Source organism: Neltuma alba, unplaced genomic scaffold, assembly GCF_004799145.2.
Source record: "Neltuma alba isolate B1F8T4 unplaced genomic scaffold, ASM479914v2 tig00000791_pilon, whole genome shotgun sequence".
Classification (NCBI taxonomy): Eukaryota; Viridiplantae; Streptophyta; class Magnoliopsida; order Fabales; family Fabaceae; genus Neltuma; species Neltuma alba.
The window spans coordinates 32,213-53,324 of record NW_021632192.1 but is presented as its reverse complement, the minus strand read 5'-3'; the positions used below and the strand labels follow the sequence as shown (position 1 = coordinate 53,324).

Below are 21,112 nucleotides of genomic sequence, written 5' to 3'. Positions count from 1 at the left end.
ATTGTTGATTGAACAATGCTAACTAAATCACTGCAATCGCTTTCAATAATTATTTTTCGTGAGCTGGTACCCCACGCTAGCTTGAGTGCTCACAAGAGCCCCCAAGCTTCACCTGTGAAGACTGATCCCGGGCCAACCTTATACATGAACCCCTGAAGGAACACGCCATTATGGTCACTAAATACTCCACCACACGAGCACTGTCTACATTCGAAGCAATGAGAACCATCTATGTTAATCTTCACAACGTCTAGTGGAGGTGGTTTCCATTTGATCTATGTTGAGCTGCCCTTTTGGTTTGGAGCAGGGTTTCGAGCACCCCAAGCCAGATACTTTTGGGATCGAGCTAAGAGAGACTCAGTAGTCCAGCCTTAGACTCTTGAACCAACGTTCATTCTGACTAAGCCAAATATTTTGACACACTATAGGAAACCAGAGTGTAAATTTGAAGCCCTTTATAGAAACCCTCCGACATATACACCATGCAAGCCAAGTGGATGTGTCAGACATGTCAAAGAAATGACTCCTCCATACACGTGGCAGTAGAGCAGACCAGACCTGCTTACTGTGGCTACAATCTCTAAGTATGCGAAGAACTGTTTCTTGTCTCCCCAAGCATACACCATAGTCCCCAGAATTACTTAAACCACGCTTAAACCTAGACAGGTTTGTAAGCAGCATGTTCTGCGCGCATAACCATAGAAAGGTTTGACAACTTTGTGGGACGAGCAATTTCCAAATGAGCTTGCACAAGGACCGGTTAAGGATGCTATTCTGGCTTGCAATCTGGGTATAAGCTTATTTAAGAGTAAACATACCAGAGTAGGACTACCGCCACACTAGGAAGTCATCACAGCCGTTTATCTGCACGTGCACGCGATTGATTGCCGAGAGTATACATTGGGGAAGGTACCCAGTGAACATCGGCCAATTCGAAGCCCCCGAGGGTGTAACACAATCTCCCACCTTCCAACTCAAAGCCTCCTGTGGGATAGGAACAGTAACGTAGCTCGCTAGAGGATCAAGGTGAGGAACCCAGATGTCGCGCCAAAATAAAGTGTTTCGCCCATTCATCACCCTCCAAGCGAGCCCGTCGATTACATTCTTCCAACTATCACAAATGCCTTTCCCTGTTCGAGATTCAGATCTACGTTTCTCAACCTTGGGAATCAGATCATCACCGGCCTTGTATTTTTCACGTAGGAAATGAACCCATAGGGAATCTTTACGGTTTATCATTGCCCACCCTAGCCTGGTCAAGTAGGCTTGATTAGTAAGTTGCGCTTTGCATTGCCCGTAGCCCCAAGCCACCTTCTTCTTTCCTACTATAAATGGTATCGCACGAGACAAGGTGTATTTTCCTCAAAGTGGTGTTGGATCCCCATAGGAAGTTCCTACATAGTTTGTCGATTTCTGAACAAATAGCACTAGGTAGCGGAGTCGTCTACATAGCATAAGTGGGTATGGTGGAAGCTAAAGCGGATATCAACATGTGACAGCCTGCAAGAGACAGAACATTCGCCTTCTAACTCGATAATGGAGAATCCATTCTATCAAGGATGAACTTGTACGTAGAATTTGACACTTTCTTATGAAGGATAGGCATACCAAGATATCTGCCTAGGTCTAAAGAAGGGGCAAAGTTCAGAAACTCACTAATCTCTGTTTGTCTATTATGGTTGACATTCTTTGAGAAGAAAATCCTAGACTTGCTTGCATTAACTCATTGGCCAGATATCTCACGAAAGTCATCTAGAATGGCCTTAACTACTCATGCCTGCTCCATATCATCCTTGGCGAATAAAATAAGGTCATCAGCAAAGAACAAGTGGGAAATAGATGTACCTTTCTTCCTAAGTCTGAAGGGATGCCACTCCCCATCATTCACTGCACTCTGAATTAGGTGTCCTAGTCGTTCAATGGCTAGGACAAAACGATAAGGAGAAATCGGGTCCCCTTGCTGAACACCATGAGACAGTGTAAATTCACTAGCAGTAAAACCATTCCAAAGCAGTTGGAAATGAGGAGATAATACACAATGGTATACAACCCAACTTATATATTCTGGGATGTTGAGCTCCTTTAAGCAATTAAAGATGAAATCCCAACGAACTCTATTATAAGCCTTCTCAAGATCAATCTTAAAAGCCATAAATCCTTGCTTCTTCTTCATGCTACACATTGAGTGAATGATCTCCTGTGCAAGGATAATATTATCTGAACTATGCCTTATGCTCACAAAACTGCATTGATTTGGCGCTACCACCATAGGGATAACTGGCTTGAGTCTATTAGTAATCACCTTAGTTACAATTTTATAAATCACATTGCACAAGCTAATCGGGCGAAAGTCACGAATCGTCTCAGGGTGATCAATTTTTGGTATTAACACAATCTGAGTCCCATTAATTGTGCGGATTAGGCTTAGATCCCTAAAGATTTCCTTAACAAATTTCATCACAGAACCCCCAATAGTGTCATATTGACTTTGGTGAAAGAGCAGGCTTAAACCATCAGGGCCTGGGGCCTTGAGGGGGCCCATATCAAATAAAGCATGCTTAATCTCTGTATCATCCACTTGTTTAGCCAAGATGTTCATATGAAACTCATCAATAAGAGGATAAGTATAGTGAAACTCAAGAGAATTCAGGGTCGTGGATGTTTCGGTGTATAGTTTTTCAAAGAATCTGCTCCCTATAGCCATGATCTCAGCCACATCGTAAGACCATTCTCCTAACTCAAGCTTCAAAGCTTCAATTCTATTTCGCCTTTTCCTACCATTCGCCCTTACGTGAAAGTAGCGCAAGTTCCAATCACCATTAACGTACCACTGAGCATGAGAATATTGGTGCCATATCATCTCCTCCCTCGAGAGTATTTTTTCAAGTTCATACCATACCTCCTTCTGGATACGATCCAATCTGGCAAAAAACCCATCCAACGCAATTTTTCGGTTAACGCCATCAAGTCTTCTATAAAGCTTTTCTTTATCGTGTTGTATATGGCCAAAGACTTGAACATTCCATCCTGATGAGCTGTTGGTGAATGTTGAAATGGACATATTCCAATCATTACGTTCCACCCAGTTATTCCTAACAAAGCTAGCAAAATCCACATGAAGCAACCAAGGAGCAAAGAATCAGAACGGGCGCTTAGCTATCATAGGTCAAGGAGAGTTCTCCGTCTTCAAAAGCACCGGGCAGTGGTCGGATTTGAATTTCAGAAGGTGAACAATAGAGGCGTTTGGAAACTAATCATACCATAAGTCATTGACGAGAAAGCGATCAATTCTACTTTGACTTGATCCTCGTCCCCAAGTAAAGCATGGCCCACAGAACCCTATATCAACCATACTACTAGCAAGAATCCATTCACCGAAAGGCCGTTTTACCCTTCTATTGTTCCCAGACACAGAACCAAGGCGGTCTTCATGCTGGGAGATTGTATTGAAGTCGCCCGCTACCACCTATTTTCCACTGATAGAACCTTGTAAGCTTCCAAGTGAGGTCCAAAGACTTCGACGAATAATAGCATTCGGATGCCCATAGACGATCGTGGGAGACCATTCCTCGTTTGTACCACTATTAACTGCTCCATGGATAAACTGATCACCCATAGAAGTAACATTAAACAATATGCTGTCATCCCAGAACACCCATATACCACCACTGAACCCCCTAACTTCAACCACATGCATATTCTTCCATCCAAGCTTTTGCGAGATTAACTTTTCCTTATCCTTAGGTTGTTGTGGCTCCAATAAGGCAAGGAAATTCAGCTTATGTTTGCTACTTAAATCACAAAGAACACGATGGAAAGAGGCACCATCGCTACCCCGAGAATTCCAAATCATAATATTCATAGTGAAAGTGATGCGCACGATCACAAGCTCAACAAGAAGAGCTCTACAGAACATTACTCCCAAGGGCTACTTCACCTCCCCCAAGCATGTCAACATCTGCATCTTCCACAAGAGGATTAGAATGCATAATAACAATCGAATTCCTCCCAGCCCCAGGATCTATCGGGTTTGTTGCATCATTGTTAATGGATGTAGCGTTGCCATTAGTAGGGGTGGGCATTGCATGGGGAGGCCTAGGTGGAGCATCGTGGTTGGATACGGTGTTTATGTGTGTCGCCATTGGGTTTTCCATGGTATAATCGTCTGCTATAGAAGCTGGTGCAACTTGGCATATCTGACTAGGTGAGGCTTGTTTTGATGGGGCCTGTTGGTCCATTCTTTTCTTAATGTTCATGTAAGCCTCCATTGGGCTGGCTACCGAAGTCTTTCGACCCGCACCATCAGCTTTAGGCCCATTACAATTGTCCACATGCTTCTTCTTGTTTAAAACCAACTCATATCCATTACGTGCTTTATGAATCAGATTTGGTTTCTCAATGCCGTTGCTAGAATCTCTGCTCATATCCTGACCTTGATTATTAACATTCACCTCAGAATTTTCCTCCCCCGTATCAGTATTCAAAGCCGTAAATCTCGAGCCTCCCATATACCCATTAGGGTCATTCCTGAAATCACGACAGTGATTCTCGCTAACCACCTGAGGACCTCGCTGTGAGCGTCACCGCCGCAGAGCCACAATCCAGTCACCATACATCGTTTTCTGTGGAGAACCCAATGATGGCGCCATTCCTTCAGCGCCGTCATTATTCGTGACAGGTTCCTTCGAAACTTCTATCCTTGTAGATGGTCCCTGGGGTCGACTAGGACAATGTTCGGATTCATGACCGTACTTCCCACAAGAAAAACATATTGAGTGCAAACCCTCATAGACCACTTTTTTCTCCTTTCCATTGATCAAGATCATTGGCAGTAGGGGCCTACTTAGGTCCAGCTCAAAGCATAACCGTGCAAAGCGACCCTTTGAATGACGGAGAGTGTTTCTATCTACTTTGAGGACCCTTCCAATTTGGTTACCTACAACATACAGAATGCCTAGGTCATAATAATCAATAGGGAACTTCGGGATTCTTACCTATGCTGCTATCCTTGTAACCTCCGTGGTATCGGGATCAAAGTCAGGTTTCCAGGGCTGTATGGCAAGATAGTGATCAAAAATCATCCAGGGACCTTCTGTGAGAGCAAACTCGTAGTCTTCTTTGTTAGTAAGTTGAACCAGGAAGAATCCTGATCCAATCTCCACATTAATGAGGAGAGGAAGGAGTGGGAAGTCTTTTCGTCTGCTTCCTCATTCTACTTCTGATTGACAGCAGCAGATAGAAAGAACAGCCTTCCATTTTTTTTTCTTTTATGAATTTAATTTTGCAAAAATAACAAAAAAAATATCTGTTAAATTTTTAAAAGACAAATAGGTTATTATGACTACTTTTATAATGACTTTGACGGCTCTCATAATATTTTTAACAAGTCCAAATCTATAAAAATCACCCATTTATTATTTTAAAATTCAATATGTCACTTTTCTTTTGATTTTGGTTGTGTGTGGCTGGTTTTTTTTTTTAAAGAGTTATACTGACTATGAACTTATTAGTAGAGTGGATATTGTTTTCATTGATTAATTATGTTTAACGTTAATTCTAGTTACTTAATCAAGTTTTAATATGTCTTATATGTTCAATTACCTTTAAATATGAATTGTGCATCCGGGTTTATCTTGACGAAAGAAATCTTAATTATACTTTAGGATTGAGTAATATGAGATTAAAATTCTAATGTAATTTGCAACTAGGATGAAAATATATATCCAAGGGTCCTATAGAACTGTTCAGGAGTGAATTTGAATTTGCTTTCTTTAGCCTCATTGAGTAATTGTGTTAGACATAACATTATTTATTTAAGAGGAGATTATAGGTGGATTGACGTCCATTTATAACTGCAAATATATTAGATCAACGAAATTAATTAGTATCGAGACTGATTAATCAGGTGAAAGTAAAACCCACGAAGCTCATAATTAAGGGACTCCCAATATTAGTGCACATGTATGCATACAATTCAAGATGCCGCCGCTCTTCAAATACACAACCAAGCATATTAAAATATGTCGATATACATAACTTGGTGAAACTGAAACTGACGATGATGTTATAATTTTTGCTGCGTAGTCGTGGGGGACAGGTGAGTCAAAGTTGGAGAGCTGTAAATTTCTTGGCCAAGTTTCAGGAGGCGAACTTAGAATGGGAGAATTACAATGAGTTCTCAAAAAAAATTACTGAAAAGTATTAATAACAACTTAAGCAACCTGTAAAGACAAGTTTCAAAATAAAAAATAACAATTTTTAAGACTTTTTTTAAATTATTTTCCTCCTTCAAAGCCTCATTGTAATTCTCCCTTCTCAAATTACTCTCTCTCCTACAAAAGAGTTTATTAATATGTTTTATTTCTTAAATTTATAATTATTTATGTTGATGAATAATCTTGCAGAGAAAATGAAAATTTTCATTAATAAGGCAAATTTTCAATGTAGATTATTAAACAAGGTATTTTAGAAAGGTCGGCATTCATTTTTATGTATAATTAATTTTATTAAAAATAAATTATATATTTAGTCTTTTAATTTTATATAGAGTTTTATTTTGGGCCCTTAGCTTTAAAAAGTATCCTTTTAATCTTTTAATCCTAAAATGATTAACAAAAAAAGATAATATTGAGATCTTAAATGTTAATAAAACATCTTAAATGTTAACATATTCCAGTTTAATTTTCAAAATAACCATGATTATTCTAAAAAAATTATCATTTAAAATTAATGATCTTAGAATTAAATGATTAAAAATAAGCTTTTTAAAGTTAATGAATTAAATGAAAACTTTGCATAAAATTAAAAGGGCATTTAGCATTTTCTTAAGAGTCTGTTTGTTCAATCATAATTTACAGAGTACCATGTATATATGTGAGAAAAATTTCATCTCGATTTATGTGAAACTGTGAAAGTGCTAATAAGTGTTATAAATTGCTCACCCAAACAAGCACTTAGGGGTTGTTTGGATAAATTAAAAGAGCACTTTTAAAAAGAGTACAAATACTTTGTAAAATCATTTTGAAAGTTTGGTTTTCACCTAAACACCCTATTAATTATATAGCTTTTTTTCTTTTTCAAACTATCTAACTTCCATTATGATGAAGACAAATAATTCAGATATTTAAGGGGGAAAAGAAACGACAAGGGCACAAATTCAAAAAATTGTTAGAAGTAGCAGCTATCCTATGGACCAAGAGTGTGTTTGGGATGCCATTTAGGCCCCCAAAGGTGCATCCCAACCAGAGAAGCTGGAGGTGGGAGGAAAAATAATGTTTGAGCCCACATTTTGTGTATCTGACTTCTGGCTCTGAAATGGACTTATGTAATAAGCTATTTGAGGCTACTTTTTTTTGGGTAAACAGAGTGTTAAGGAATACTGTTAGAGCATTAATTGGATTTTTAAAATTTGTTACCTACCTGACCCTCTTGCATGTATTTTCTCTCACCTGAGGTTAAAAAAAAAACGAGATATACTCTTCTGCCATTTGATTAACTATATATATTTATCCATTACATATATTTAACTAAGTATTTTAGTGTTTTTCAATTTCCTTCTAATAATAAATTAAATTTCTTTATTTTTAATAATTTTATTTACAATACTTCTTTTAAAATGGTCACATTATATATATAATTTCTTTCTAATAATAAATTAAATTTCACTATTTTTAATAATTTTATTTTCATTAATTCTTTCAAAATGATTACATTGTATATATAATTTCTTTCTAATAATAAATTGAATTTCTTTATCTTTAATAATTTTATTTCCCTTACTTCTTTTAAAATGGTCACATTATATATACATATCTAATTAGATATGTGCTACTTAATAAAATTCATGTCCTTTTAAGTCATTTTACATCCAAACTTACTTTTACATTTATCATCCAAACAAATTTCAGCTTCTCAAACTGATTTTTTTACAAAAATCAATCTAAATATAAATCACATTACACTATTTGACTTTTACCCAATCTGACTTCTGTAAAAATCATATTGAAAAAAAATTACTTCTGTCACTGCCAATCTAAACACATCCTAAGAAGTTGACAGGTTCATAGAATGAGCCCATGTCCATATGGTTGGATGGATCCGGGGTCGCAGGTCTATTAATTTAATTATTAAATTTAATTACTTTAGTAGAAGAATCCAATCCTAACAAAATAAGGTTTCAATATAATTTCCTGTGAGAGAAGCGTTCACATTTAATAAATGACAATACCTTAAATAAGATTGTTCAAATAAGAAGACATATATTCATAGCAAAACTGTTATTAAACTCAATTAAATATAAATCAAACTTCCAATATTTTTTTCTATTTTATGTTTTAGAAATTTTATCTTAACCTAGTTGATTAAATATTTTAATTATTTTTGTTGATGTTATTTGTTGAGTGTTTCTAATACTCTAATTTTATTTATATTGCATTCAACCTCTTCAATTATAAATAAAATTAAAGTGCTGACAAAAATAACATTAAAGTGTAATAATAGATGCTACTAGAAAATAATATTAACGTGCTAAGTATTATTTTATCAGGAAAAAAATGAATTTTATAAAATTAACAGAAGCAAGGAGGCGTGGATCCGGGAAGAAACAACTAAAAGATTGCATGCCCCAATTTGAAGGAGACACGTACCAACAGATGAATATTAATGACCTTTGATAACTAGTACTCTTCCGGTTCTAAATATATGACCTATTTTGTAGTATAGTTTACACTATAAAATGGGTCCTATAACTGGAGGAATACTAAGATAATATGCAGACTACTATATATCTATCTCTCTCTATATATATATATAATATACTCCTCCCATTTGTTAATTCTATATATAAGTGTTCATAATTATTTTTGAAATTAATCCCCTTAATATTCTCTCAATCATAATTAAAGAGAGATTGGTTACCTTTATCACATAATTAAGACTAAAATGCTTCTGTACACCACTTTTATTTAAATATTCAAACCTATGGTGCAACCATGAAAAGGGCGGGGAAAGAAAATTCCGAGTTATATCCCCTCTTCCCTTTGGCCGTACAAGACCCTTTTCATATTCAGAGTTGACTTCATTCAGTCAACAACATAGTTTAGGGGCAAAACATTAAAATTTTCCTATATAAGAAATTGAAAATAAATATGTGTAACCAAACACAGTAAACAATACATAGGACTTTCATGAAGAATTATATCAATTTCTTTTTATGAGCACTTGATTAATCAATTTGTCCAAGCTGATGCAAGAAGAACCACCAGATTTAGTGGCCTCCTTTGAAATTTGTTGCCACTCTAACACCTTCTGTCTCATCTCCTTCCCTTTATCTCATTCTATCAATTCACTAACAAGCCTCTCCACAACTTCCTTCTTCACATTATTATCAATCTCAATCCCAATCCTCCACTCTGTCCAAGCACACTGACAATTAGTTTGCTGGTCTCCACAAATAGGCCAACAAGCCAAAGAAACACCTGCACATATACTCTCTATTATAGAGTTCCATCCACAGTGTGTTAAAAAGCCTCCAATTGAAGGATGGTTGAGAACTTTTTGTTGTTCACACCAGCTAGCTATGAGGCCTCTTTCTTTGGTCTCACTTAGAAACTTGGGAGATAGAATCATTGAACCACCATCCACAAGATCAGGCCTTATGATCCACAAGAAGGGTTTCTTGCTGTTGGCTAAACCCCAAGCAAACTCATGCAGTTGTTCTGCAGACATAACCGTAACACTTCCAAAATTCACATAAACTACAGATTTAGGTTTCTGGGATTCTAGCCATGGGATGCAATGAGCGTCCTCTTTCCAAAGATTGGAGCCAATGGAGTCTAAGACATGGTTATGTGGAATTTGATTGAGAACCAAATGGACGGGACCAATGGTGTAAAGTGGAGGGAAGATCGAGGAAAGAGTATTCAGTGCCTCACTCTCCAACTCACTAAATGTGTTGAAAATGATGGCATTAGCCGATTTTTCATTTTAAAAAAACATGCTTTTAGCGACAAAATTAGTAACGGAATTCGTTCTGATTTTTTAAAAAATAAAATGAAATGCCACGTGGCACCTCTACCAATTGCCACGTCATCACTGGGGACCACATCCACGTGTAGCTGCCACCTCAATTTTGCTTGCCACGTGTGCTGCCACATCACATGTCACCTTTGCCTGCCACGTGTCGCCATCACATAATTCCTTCTTCAAAGTGGCTTCTCCATAGCTTGAACCCAAGACCTCCTTTATGTGCACGTGCGGCTTTACCAGTTAAGCTGCAATGAACTTATTGACTTATTATGTAAAATTAAATATATATATATATATAAAATATTATTTTACACAAAAAATTATATACACATATATATTATTAGAAACTAAAAATATACTATATGATAATTTTAATCATAATTATTTTAATGAAAAAAATATTTTTTAAATATTTTTTTTATAATTCTTTATTTTTAAGAAAATATTTTTAATATAATTTAAATTTCTAACAACACTAATTTTGAATTTTAAATCATAAATAATTTTTTATAAATATTTTTTAAATTTATTTTTTAATTAACATTGATAAGATATACAATTTAATGATATATATATTATATTACATTATATTATATTATCTATATGTGTTTTATATATTTGAAGAAAATCATTTACAATTAGTCAAAAAATCTTGTTATTCAAAAAATAATTACTATAATAAAATCTAATAAATTATTCTATATAAGAAATTAAATGATTTGAATATATTATAATAAACAGTATTCTCCTACTTGTATATATATCCTATATAATTTATTTTCTTAAAATTCTTTGTATACACCATTTGCTTTTGTATTGAAGACCAGAATAAATATATATCATGGGTATTAATTATATCGTGATTAAATTTTATTATTTAATGATTGAAATTCAAAATTCACTTCAATATTAGTTTGCATTCATATAAATTCTTTTTTTTTTTTGAATTTCTATCATACATTATATATTTCAATATATTTTACATATGATAAAATTATTTCTTTCTTATATCAGTTTGTATAAGAAAGTTATTAATATTCTTATTATATTTTTTAATTATTATTAATAATCAAGAGGAATCTATTTTAACAAAATATAAACAAGTTTTCTAAGAAATTGTCTTTTTATTTTTAGTATATATATAATGATGACACGAATGATGACGATATCTTCATTAACACTAACTCCACAAATATATCAATTTATTTTATATATCATTATATTCTTAATTGTTATTATATAAATTTTGTAAGATTATAATTTAAGATAATAAAATTTAAAATTAGTGACAGTTAGCGACAGAATTAGTGACAAAAACTTTTGTGACAAATAATTTATGATGAAAATTTCTGACGGAAAAAATTCCATTGCTAATTCCGTCGTTAAATATTTATTGACGGATTTTTTGACGGATTAGCGACAGAATTTAGCGACGAATAGAAATTCTGTCACTATTAGCAACGAAAAAATTCAATCGCTAATCCGTCGGAAAAATTAGCGACGGAATTTCCATCGCAATTCCGTCAGAAATTAGCAACGGAATTTGTTTCCATCGCTAATCAGCTGCTTTTTTGTAGTGTTTCTGTTTGTATGTCATTGACAAAGAATTTTAGCATTAAGTAATCATCTGGATCTAGTGAAAGGAAATGGCTAGGAAGATCCCTCAATCTCATATTTTTCATGCCTTCAAGCCAATCCAGTTTGGTGTCCAAGTATCCATTCCTTGGATAACTCTCATCTGCAACGTAATAGAATCGCAAAACATTGTTGAAGATTGATCATTCCAAAGGAAAGAAAAAACACAAACAAACAATCAAGAACAAAAAAGAAGAATGAGTAACATGAATTAATGCGCTACCTTTCAAGGGAATGATACCCTTATCAAGAAGAGTGTGACCGTGCGAACCACCCAAATAATAGATAGCACTAATAGGACAATAAATAGCAATAGGAAGTCCAAATTCTTGAGCAGCTTTAACTGTAAACGCCATGACAGCATCAGAAACCAAGGAAGTAACAGGAGTTACAAGTCCATTAGAGGCAGACTCTTGAAGCTTCTTGAGAAGATCTCTAAAAGGGATGAGGCAATTCTTTGGAGTAGATTCACCAAGAGAAAGCAGATGCTGGGTGGCATCAGCATCAATATAAGGAAGGCCATCAGGGATGGTTTTCAAAACGAAAATCTGGGAGGCCATCCAGAGCTTGAGGACCCCTCGTGTTGGTCTGTGGTTGTACTCAGTGTTAACGTACGTTATGTGAAAGCCTCTTGAATGAAGCAGCTTGGCTAAATTCAAGAAAGTGTTTAAATGGCTTTGTATTGGAAAGGGAATGACCACAACGTGTGGTTTTGATCCTCCTCTTTCCATAGAATCCATTTCTCTACTTCTGATTTCTCTCTCCTTCACTCTATTGCAGCACTCTCGTATAGTGGTGAAGGTTTATAGGCAGCTTCCTACAACGTTGTTATTGCATTTAAAAATCTGCAGAACATGTGATGCGTCTTTCCCAAGGTTCATGGCTCCATCTCCAAGTCTTATATATGTGAAGGTTATGTGGATATTGATTGATACATGTTGGTGGTTTGTTATCTAAAGAGGAAGAATTGTAAGGATATGCCTTTCGATAAGATAACAAGAAGAAGAATTATTGTGAGGTGCCAAAAAGATATTGCAATTAAAAAGTCCTAATTAATGACAAGTGAGCAACTATAATTTTTTGTTATTTTTTATGCCGAAACTTATCATTACAAACTATAAGTTGTTTATGAAAATTTTTAGTAAATACGTTTCATCTTTAGAAGCTTATAATAATTCTTAAAAAGGCAACAAAAAAAGGGGGGGGGGGGGAGAATTGTGGGGACATGCTGATTGCTGAGGAAGATGTTACAATTTTTGCTACGTAGTCATCAGGTCAGGTCAGTCAAAGTTGGAGCGGTGAATTTCTTATGGACCAAGTTCCAGGAGGCGAACTTGGAATTGGCATTCTCAAATTACTCCCTCCCCTACTAAAGAGTTTATTTTAATTATAAATACATGTCTTTAATATTTTTTAAAAATTTATAATTGTTCTTTAAATTATTCGTATTGATGAATAACCCAACATATATAAAGTGATAACTGAAGAATTTTCAATGTAAATTATTAAACAGAGAATTTTATAGAAAATTTAGCATGCATCTTATAGGTGTATTTAATTTTCAGGTAAAGTATATATTTAGTTCTTTAACATAATATAGGGTTTTAATTTATTTTCTAATTTTTAAAAAATATATTTTTAGTTTTTTAATCCTAAAATTATTAACAAAAAATAATCATATCCAAATCTTAAATATTAATAAAATATAGACCAAATTGAAGGACCCGGCAGCAAGTACATACCCCAAGTTAGAGGAGAGGCGCAACAGCAAGTGAATGTATTTTTTTTGGATTAGAAGGTGTTTGAATGAATATCAAATTATAGTTTTAAAAATAATTTATGGTATACTGAAAAAATTTGTCTTAATTTATAAAAAAAAATTATTTTTATCACTTGCCAAACATTTTTTTAACAAAGGGACGGGTTTGATTCGGCGACACACATACCCCACACACACAGGTGCCACTCGGCCAAGCCTCCAGTAGTGGTATACGGCAAGTGAGTTAATGACACTTTAATTACCAGATGCAGAGAATCAGGAAAAAGGCACGCGCAAATTAATGAGGAGAGGAATCAGCGGGCGACAGCAACAAAGACTTTTCGTCTGGTTCCTCATTCTTCTTCTGGTCATCTGATAGAACCGGCTTCTTTTCCCTTTTTTCCCCCCTCCGTTGCTTAAAACTATACCATTTTGATCTAGAATAAGTTAGAGTCAGGAATACGGGATCCCCTGGTCAGCCCGTCAATCTGCTATAAAAAAAAATTAGAGTTGGCATTTTACCGGCCCATCAAGATACAGGCTGCTCTAGCCCGCACTATATAACTTGTGGGCTTTGGCAAGCTAGTCAGTGGGTTGGTTGGTTGGCCCGCCTAACCTGTCACTTTTTTAAAAAAAAAAATTTCACATAAATAATACGTTATATTTGAAAATTTTCTTTCTTCATTTACATTTCAATTTTCATGTTATCCTTAATATATGATCTAATTATTGAGTTAATTTTGGTCATAAATATAAGACATATTTCTTATATTTATCCATTTTTTCTAAATTACCCCTAAAGATACTCCCTCAACCATAATCAAATAGAAGAGGAAGAGAGGATATTAAGAAAGATGATTATGGTGTTTTATGAAAAATATATCATATTTTTTATAATTAACTAACTTACTTAACTTCCTTAATCTAATCAAATTAGTTAAATAGATCTTATATTAAGGATCGGAAGAGTACATATCTAAACAAAAATTTTTTAAAAAATAAGCATACTATACTTATAACAAAAATTTAACAACTACAATCATATATAAGACAATATTTATTACAGAAAAAAAGAGTTCTAGAAAAGCATGGTGAATGAACTTTAAAAAGAAATTAGATAGATACACTTCTAATTTATTAAGAGATAGTTTTTTGTATCAAACATGATACTTGTATGAAAAAATTGTAAAATTTATCACTTGATGAGTTGATGTTGAATGTTAATCATATAAAATATTTGTAATGTATTTTTTTATATTTGTACTGATTATTTTAAGTGTGGTTAAACATAATTTGTACTTATGATTACTTTTGAAATTTTGGATTACCATTTATTAATTTAAAAAAATTAAATTGAGAATTGAAAAATTGAGAATTGAAAAAAAAAAAAAATAGCAGGCTGGTGAGCTGGCTTGCCACCCACTATGACGGGTTAGGGTTGGCATTTTTCCAGCCAATCAAAATGTGGGCTACTCCAGCCTGCACCGCATAACCCATGGGTTGTAGCGGGCTGGCCCCCAGCCCGTGGGTTGGCACGTATTCCCAACTATAGAATAAGTGAAGTGGATTTAGCCCAAAAAAAAAAGTAAAGCAGAACTTTTTTTCATGTAAAATAATTTTTTGGTGTCTTAGTATTTTGAAAAAAAATTTCAGTATCATTCAATATTTTAAATATTTTTTAATTTATTAAAAAATATTTCTGGGTGTTAAATACTTATCTACAAAAAGAAAGGTTCCACCTCACCTATTTTACACCAAAACGGTGTAATTTTAAGCAAAAGAGGGCTACGGATCCAAGGCAGAAAAGAGCAGTAGGTTTCTCTTACCGTTGACGGTAGCTAATGAAAAGAAGAGCTTGCCGTAGTTTTACTCCCTTCTATCCTGCTCTCTCTCCTTATTGAGTCTGATTTTTTTTTTTTTTTTTGCTTTTATGAATGTGATTCTAGTTATGTGTGGCTAGTTTTCCTTTTGAGTTAGACTAACTATGGACTTATTAGCATAGGAGGTAGTGTTTTCATTAACTAATTATGTTTAATGTTAATTTTAGTCGCTGAACATTACTACAAAAAAACAGCTTATTATCAATGAAAAATTATTTTGTCCCTAATTTTTGACGAATTACTAATCATTTAGTGATGGAATTTTTTTGTGGATAATATTAGTAACAGAATTTCTGTCCGTTGTTAAATTCCATCACTAATTCATCAAAAAATCTGTTAATAAATATTTAGTGACAGAATTGGTGACGGAATTTTTTCTGTCGAAAATTTATGTTGCTAATTCCGTCGTTGATTTTAATTACAAAATTTTTAGGGACGAAATTAGCGACAGAAATTTTTCGTTGCTAATTCCGTTGCTAAATTGTTTGTCATAGAAGTTTTCATTACTAATTATGTTACAATTTCATTACTAATATGTCACTAATTTTAAATTTTATTATTTTAGATTATAATCTTACAACAATTTATATAATAACATAATTAAGAATGTAATAACTTAAATATATTGTTAATTGTAAAATAAATTGATATATTTATGGAGTTGATGTTAATGAAGATATTATCATCATTCATGTCATTATTAGGTACATATTGAAAATAGGAAGACAATTTCTTAGAAAACTTGTTTATATTTCATCAATTCTTATTGATTATTAATAATAATTAAAAAATATATAATAAGAATATTAATAACATTTTTTTACAAACTGATATAAGAAATAAATAATTTTATCATATGAACAATGTATTTAAAGAATTAATATATGATAGAAATTTAAAACCGAAAAATGAATTTATATGAGCACCTCCATTTATGATTATAAATCAAACTAATATTAAAGTGAATTTTGAATTTTAATCATTAAACAATGAAATTTAATCATGATATAATTAATGCCCATGATATAGATTGATTTTGGTCTTCAATACAAAAACAAATAGTATATACAAAGAATTTTTAAGAAAATAAATTAAATAGGATACATATACAAGTAGGAGAATATTGTTTATCACAATCCATTCAAATCATTTAAATTTTTATATAGAATAATTTGTTAGATTTTATTATAGTAGCTATTTTTTGAATAACAAGATTTTTTTACTAATTATAAATGGTTTTCATCAAATATATATAGCACATATAGATAATATAATATAATGTAGTATAATACATATATAATTAAATTATATATCTAATCAATGCTAATTAAAAAATAAATTTAAAAACATATTTATGAAAAAATTATTCATGATTTTTAATTCAAAATTAGTGTAATTGGAAATTAAAATTATATTAAAAATATTTTTTTTAAAATATGACATTATAAAATAAATAGTAAAACAAATATTTAAAAATTATTTTGTCATTAAAATAGTTATGATTAAAATTATCATATAGTTTATTTTTAGTTTTTAATAATATATATGTATATATAATTATTTGTGTAAAAGAATATTATATATATAATTTTGCATAATAAGTTAATAGATTCATTACAGCTCAACTGGTAAAATTGCATACACACAAAGACGAGGTCTTGGGCGATTGATAGAGGTGTCACATGGCATTTTAATCTTTTTTTCCCAAAAATCAGGTTAGCGAAGGATTAGCGACAAAATTTTTCCGTCTCTAATTTGTTATGGAAATTTCTATCAGTAATTAGAGACGGATTAGTGATAGAAAATTTCTGTTGGTAATTAGCAACGAAAAATTCCATCTCTAATCTGTGGTTAATTAGTGATGGAATTGAAATTCCATCGTTAATCCAATTAGTGATAAAAAAATTAGTGACAGAACAAATTCCGTTGCTAATTCAATTTTGTCCCTAATCTCATGTTTTTTTGTAGAGCATGTTTTGATATGTCTATTTAATGTTTTGTTACCATTAAATATGAAGTTGGGCATTTGGGTTTACCTTCATGAAAGAAATCTTAACTATGGTCTACGATTGAGTATTATAGTATTAGATTTTTAATATAATTGGCAATTATTCCACTTGCTAATCAAGTACATTAGCTTGAATTACCATTTGATAAAACCTTTAATATGTACAATTGTAGGACTACTTTAAAAAAATAGATAAATATGATAGACAAAATAGATTGGGGTTTTATATTTAAAACCAAATTGAATATCAAACTAACTCTTATATTAATGATCAGAATAATATAAACTTGAGAAAAGATTATAGGTGGATGGACATATAGTTATAGCTTCTGATACTTTAAATTATTAACGAAATTAGCATTGAGACTAATTAATTAGGCGAAACCAAAACCTATGAAGCTAATGGGATTAATAATGTTAGGTTGCCTTTGACATTATAGTTGTTGATTAAGAAATTTTGTATCTTAATTTAATTTCTTTTCGCTTAATTAATTATAATTTAGCTTCCTGAACTTAAATGAAAAAAGAATTTCAATGCCTAAACATTATTTTGTTTTATTAATTTTTGTGGGAACAATATTTTGCTTACTCTTTATTATTTGATAGGACACATACACTTGTGTTATTCACACATTCTGCATACATCAATAATCTTCTGTTATTTACAACAAATATATGCATCTTACTGCATACGTATACAATTCAAGATGCCACGCTTTATGTAAAAGACAAATACAGAACCAAACATATTACAATATGTCGATATACATAACTTACAAACCTTAAAAACTGACTGAGACTGAAAAGATAATGCAACTTCCATAAGAATCGATGAAGCTACATATATACCACACTTTTAGCTAACTAGATTCCAAATAAATTTGCCCATATTATAGAAGAAGAGATAGGATAAAGTGTAATTTTAGAGATACACAGTGAATTAAAACAAGAATAGTAGACAAGATTTAAGGAAGCAGTAAATTTAATTTTTCAATTTAGCACCTCACTTTTGCATTTTGATGGATCAAGACTTGGCTGATCAATTTCTCCAAGTTGATATAGGACGAACCATCGGGAGCATTAATAGCTTCCCTTGCAAATTTTTTCCACTGCAGGACTTTATCTCTCATCTCCTTCCCCTTATCCCCTTCCATCGACTCATTGATGACCCTCTCCACCATTGCTTTTTTCACATTATTATCAATCTCAAGTCCTATTCCCCACTCTGCACAAGCGTACCTACAGTTAGTTTGCTGGTCTCCATAGAAAGGCCAGCAAGCCATTGGAACTCCTGCACACACACTCTCTATCATGGAGTTCCATCCACAATGAGTCAAGAACCCTCCAACTGAAGGGTGATTCAGCACTTTCTCTTGTTCACACCAGTCAGCTACGAGACCTCTATCTTTAATCTCAGTGAGAAACTCAGGTGATAAGATCAATGTGCCGCCATCAACAAGGTCAGGCCTTATGACCCACAAGAAAGGTTTATTGCTGTTGGCTAAACCCCAAGCAAACTCATATACTTGTTCAGGAGACATGACCGTGACGCTTCCAAAATTGACATAAACTACAGATTTAGGTTTCTTGCATTCTAGCCAATTGATGCATGTGGTTCCTTCTTTCCATAGATTGGAACCAATGGATTCCAAGAGTTGGTTAGGTTGAATTCCAGATAGAAGCAAATGGGTAGGGCCTATGGTGTAAATAGATAGGAAGATGGAGGATAAAGTGTTCAACGCATCACTCTCCAACTCACTGAATGTGTTGAAAATTATGGCTTGAGCAGCTTGCGCATTTTTTAGATTGTATCTTGTCATGTTTATCATAAACTCATCATTTGGATCTTGGGTGCTAAAAAAACTTGGAAGATCCCTCATTCTAATGTTCTTCATGCCTGAAAGCCCGTTTAGTTTAGCATCCAAGTGCCCACCGCTTGTCAAGTAACTCTCATCTGCAAATGGACAATCTTGTTAAATTAGAGGTCCATTATAGCTAAAAATAACAAAGTGTGTGCCTGAGCGGGCATCTGTATGAGTTACCTTTCAAGGGAATGCCACCCTTATCATGAAGATTAATAAGAAGCAGCATTGATGGGACTATAGATAGCAATAGGAATTTTGATTTCTTGAGCAACTTTCACTGTGAAGGTCATGGACATATCAGAGATCAAACAAGTAACCGGAGGAACGAGACCTTTGGAGGCAGATTATATTCATGAAGCTTTTCAAGAAGCTTTGTAAAAGGGAGGAGGCAGTTTTGTGCTGTAGATTCACAAAGGGAAGGTAGCTGTTGGGTAGAATTAGCATCAGAAGGAGGAAGGCCATCAGGAATGGTTTCAAACCGAAAATCTGGGAGCCCATCAAGAGCTCGAGGATCCCTTGAGTTGAGCAAGCGTCGATGGTTGTACTCTGTGCTAGCATATGTTATGTAAAAACCTCTTGAATGAAGCACTTTAGCTAATTTGATGAAACTGTTCAGATGGCTTTGAATCGGAAAGGGAATCATCACAACGTGTGGTTTTGATCCTTCCCTTGCAGCAACGTCCATTCTTCCCTCTCTCTTCTTCTCTCCCTTTCTCTCTCTCAGTTTATTTATGATCTACCTAATCTGTTGCAAGGCCTTATAAGAAGTTATATAGAGTGTGAGGTCAAAAGTTATAGTTGCGACAATGGAAGCTAGCAGTCTTTTTTTTTTTTTTTTTTTTTGGAATTGAAGAGTGTAATCATTACAAACCAACAAAGCAAATCAGAACTAGTAAGCTTTCATCACCGTCTGTCTCTACCTAGAAAAGGTGGAGGGTGATCGAAAGTAAAAGCTAACAGTCTAACTACACACTATACCTAACTTTCTTTGATGTTTTTAGTATAAAGAAAGTTTGGATGAGCTAAGGCATAGAAAGATTCGCCACAAGTAAAGTGCTTTAGTTGGAACTTTAATTGAGATAATGAAAAAAATTGGTAGGCTCGTTGCTTCAATTGAGATAATAAAAAATTATTTCATCTTTTTAACTGAAATTTTAGGTGGTACTCTAAGAGAGTGAAAAAAATAATTCCTAAAATAAAAATTGAGGGAAATACATAACCACTGCTTTCCTAGATTTTGATTTTGGTCTACAATTATAAGTTTCATACCTGTTATTTGGAATCATCTCTCGGATAAAGGGATAAAATGGGTAAAAAAAACAAAAAAATGATAACCATTCAAGTCATGATTTATCTAGTTCCCTATGGCACACAACTCACAGAATTTTAAACTAAGAATTAGGATGATGAAGTCTTCTTAATTGAAAGTTGTTTTCAAGCAGTAAATTCTGTCACCTATGCATACATGTCAAACTCAAAAGACAAGATTAGTCTAGGACACATATATATATCACATGCAGTTGTCACAAAGTTAGGCATGAATGGTAGGAATTAGAGTGAGTAAAAAGGCTAGCTCTTCGTTTTATATATTCCTAAAGAGGTATGGAGTCATTTGTGGAAGATTAAAACTTTGCCAAAAAGTCTGCAGTTCTTGTGAAGGAGAGGCTTTCCAGGAGGAATTGCAGTAGAACTGAGCTCTTTTTTTGTCCTCGTGGGTGAAGTGTGTATGGTTTGGTTGCAGGTTATCTCTGAGATTTGATGAAAATGACATGGTAAGACGAACATCTAGCAAACAATTAGGTTTGATGGCTAGAGAGGTTCTTCTTCTTATCACTAGTATATAAGCTAATTGGGAGCTATATATGATCATAAATATAAGTCTTTTATTAATTTTATTTCTCACAATTATAATTTTTTCTCAAACTAATTTATTTAACTT

General features: G+C 33.4%; 2 pseudogenes; both read right to left on the bottom strand.

Annotated features, from left to right (window-relative positions):
* Positions 1 to 9,110: 9,110 nt before the first annotated feature.
* On the bottom strand, positions 9,111 to 12,430 carry LOC114745882 (7-deoxyloganetin glucosyltransferase-like; annotated as a pseudogene).
* A 5,873-nt stretch (positions 12,431 to 18,303) lies between these two features.
* On the bottom strand, positions 18,304 to 19,858 carry LOC114745894 (7-deoxyloganetin glucosyltransferase-like; annotated as a pseudogene).
* Positions 19,859 to 21,112: the final 1,254 nt, after the last annotated feature.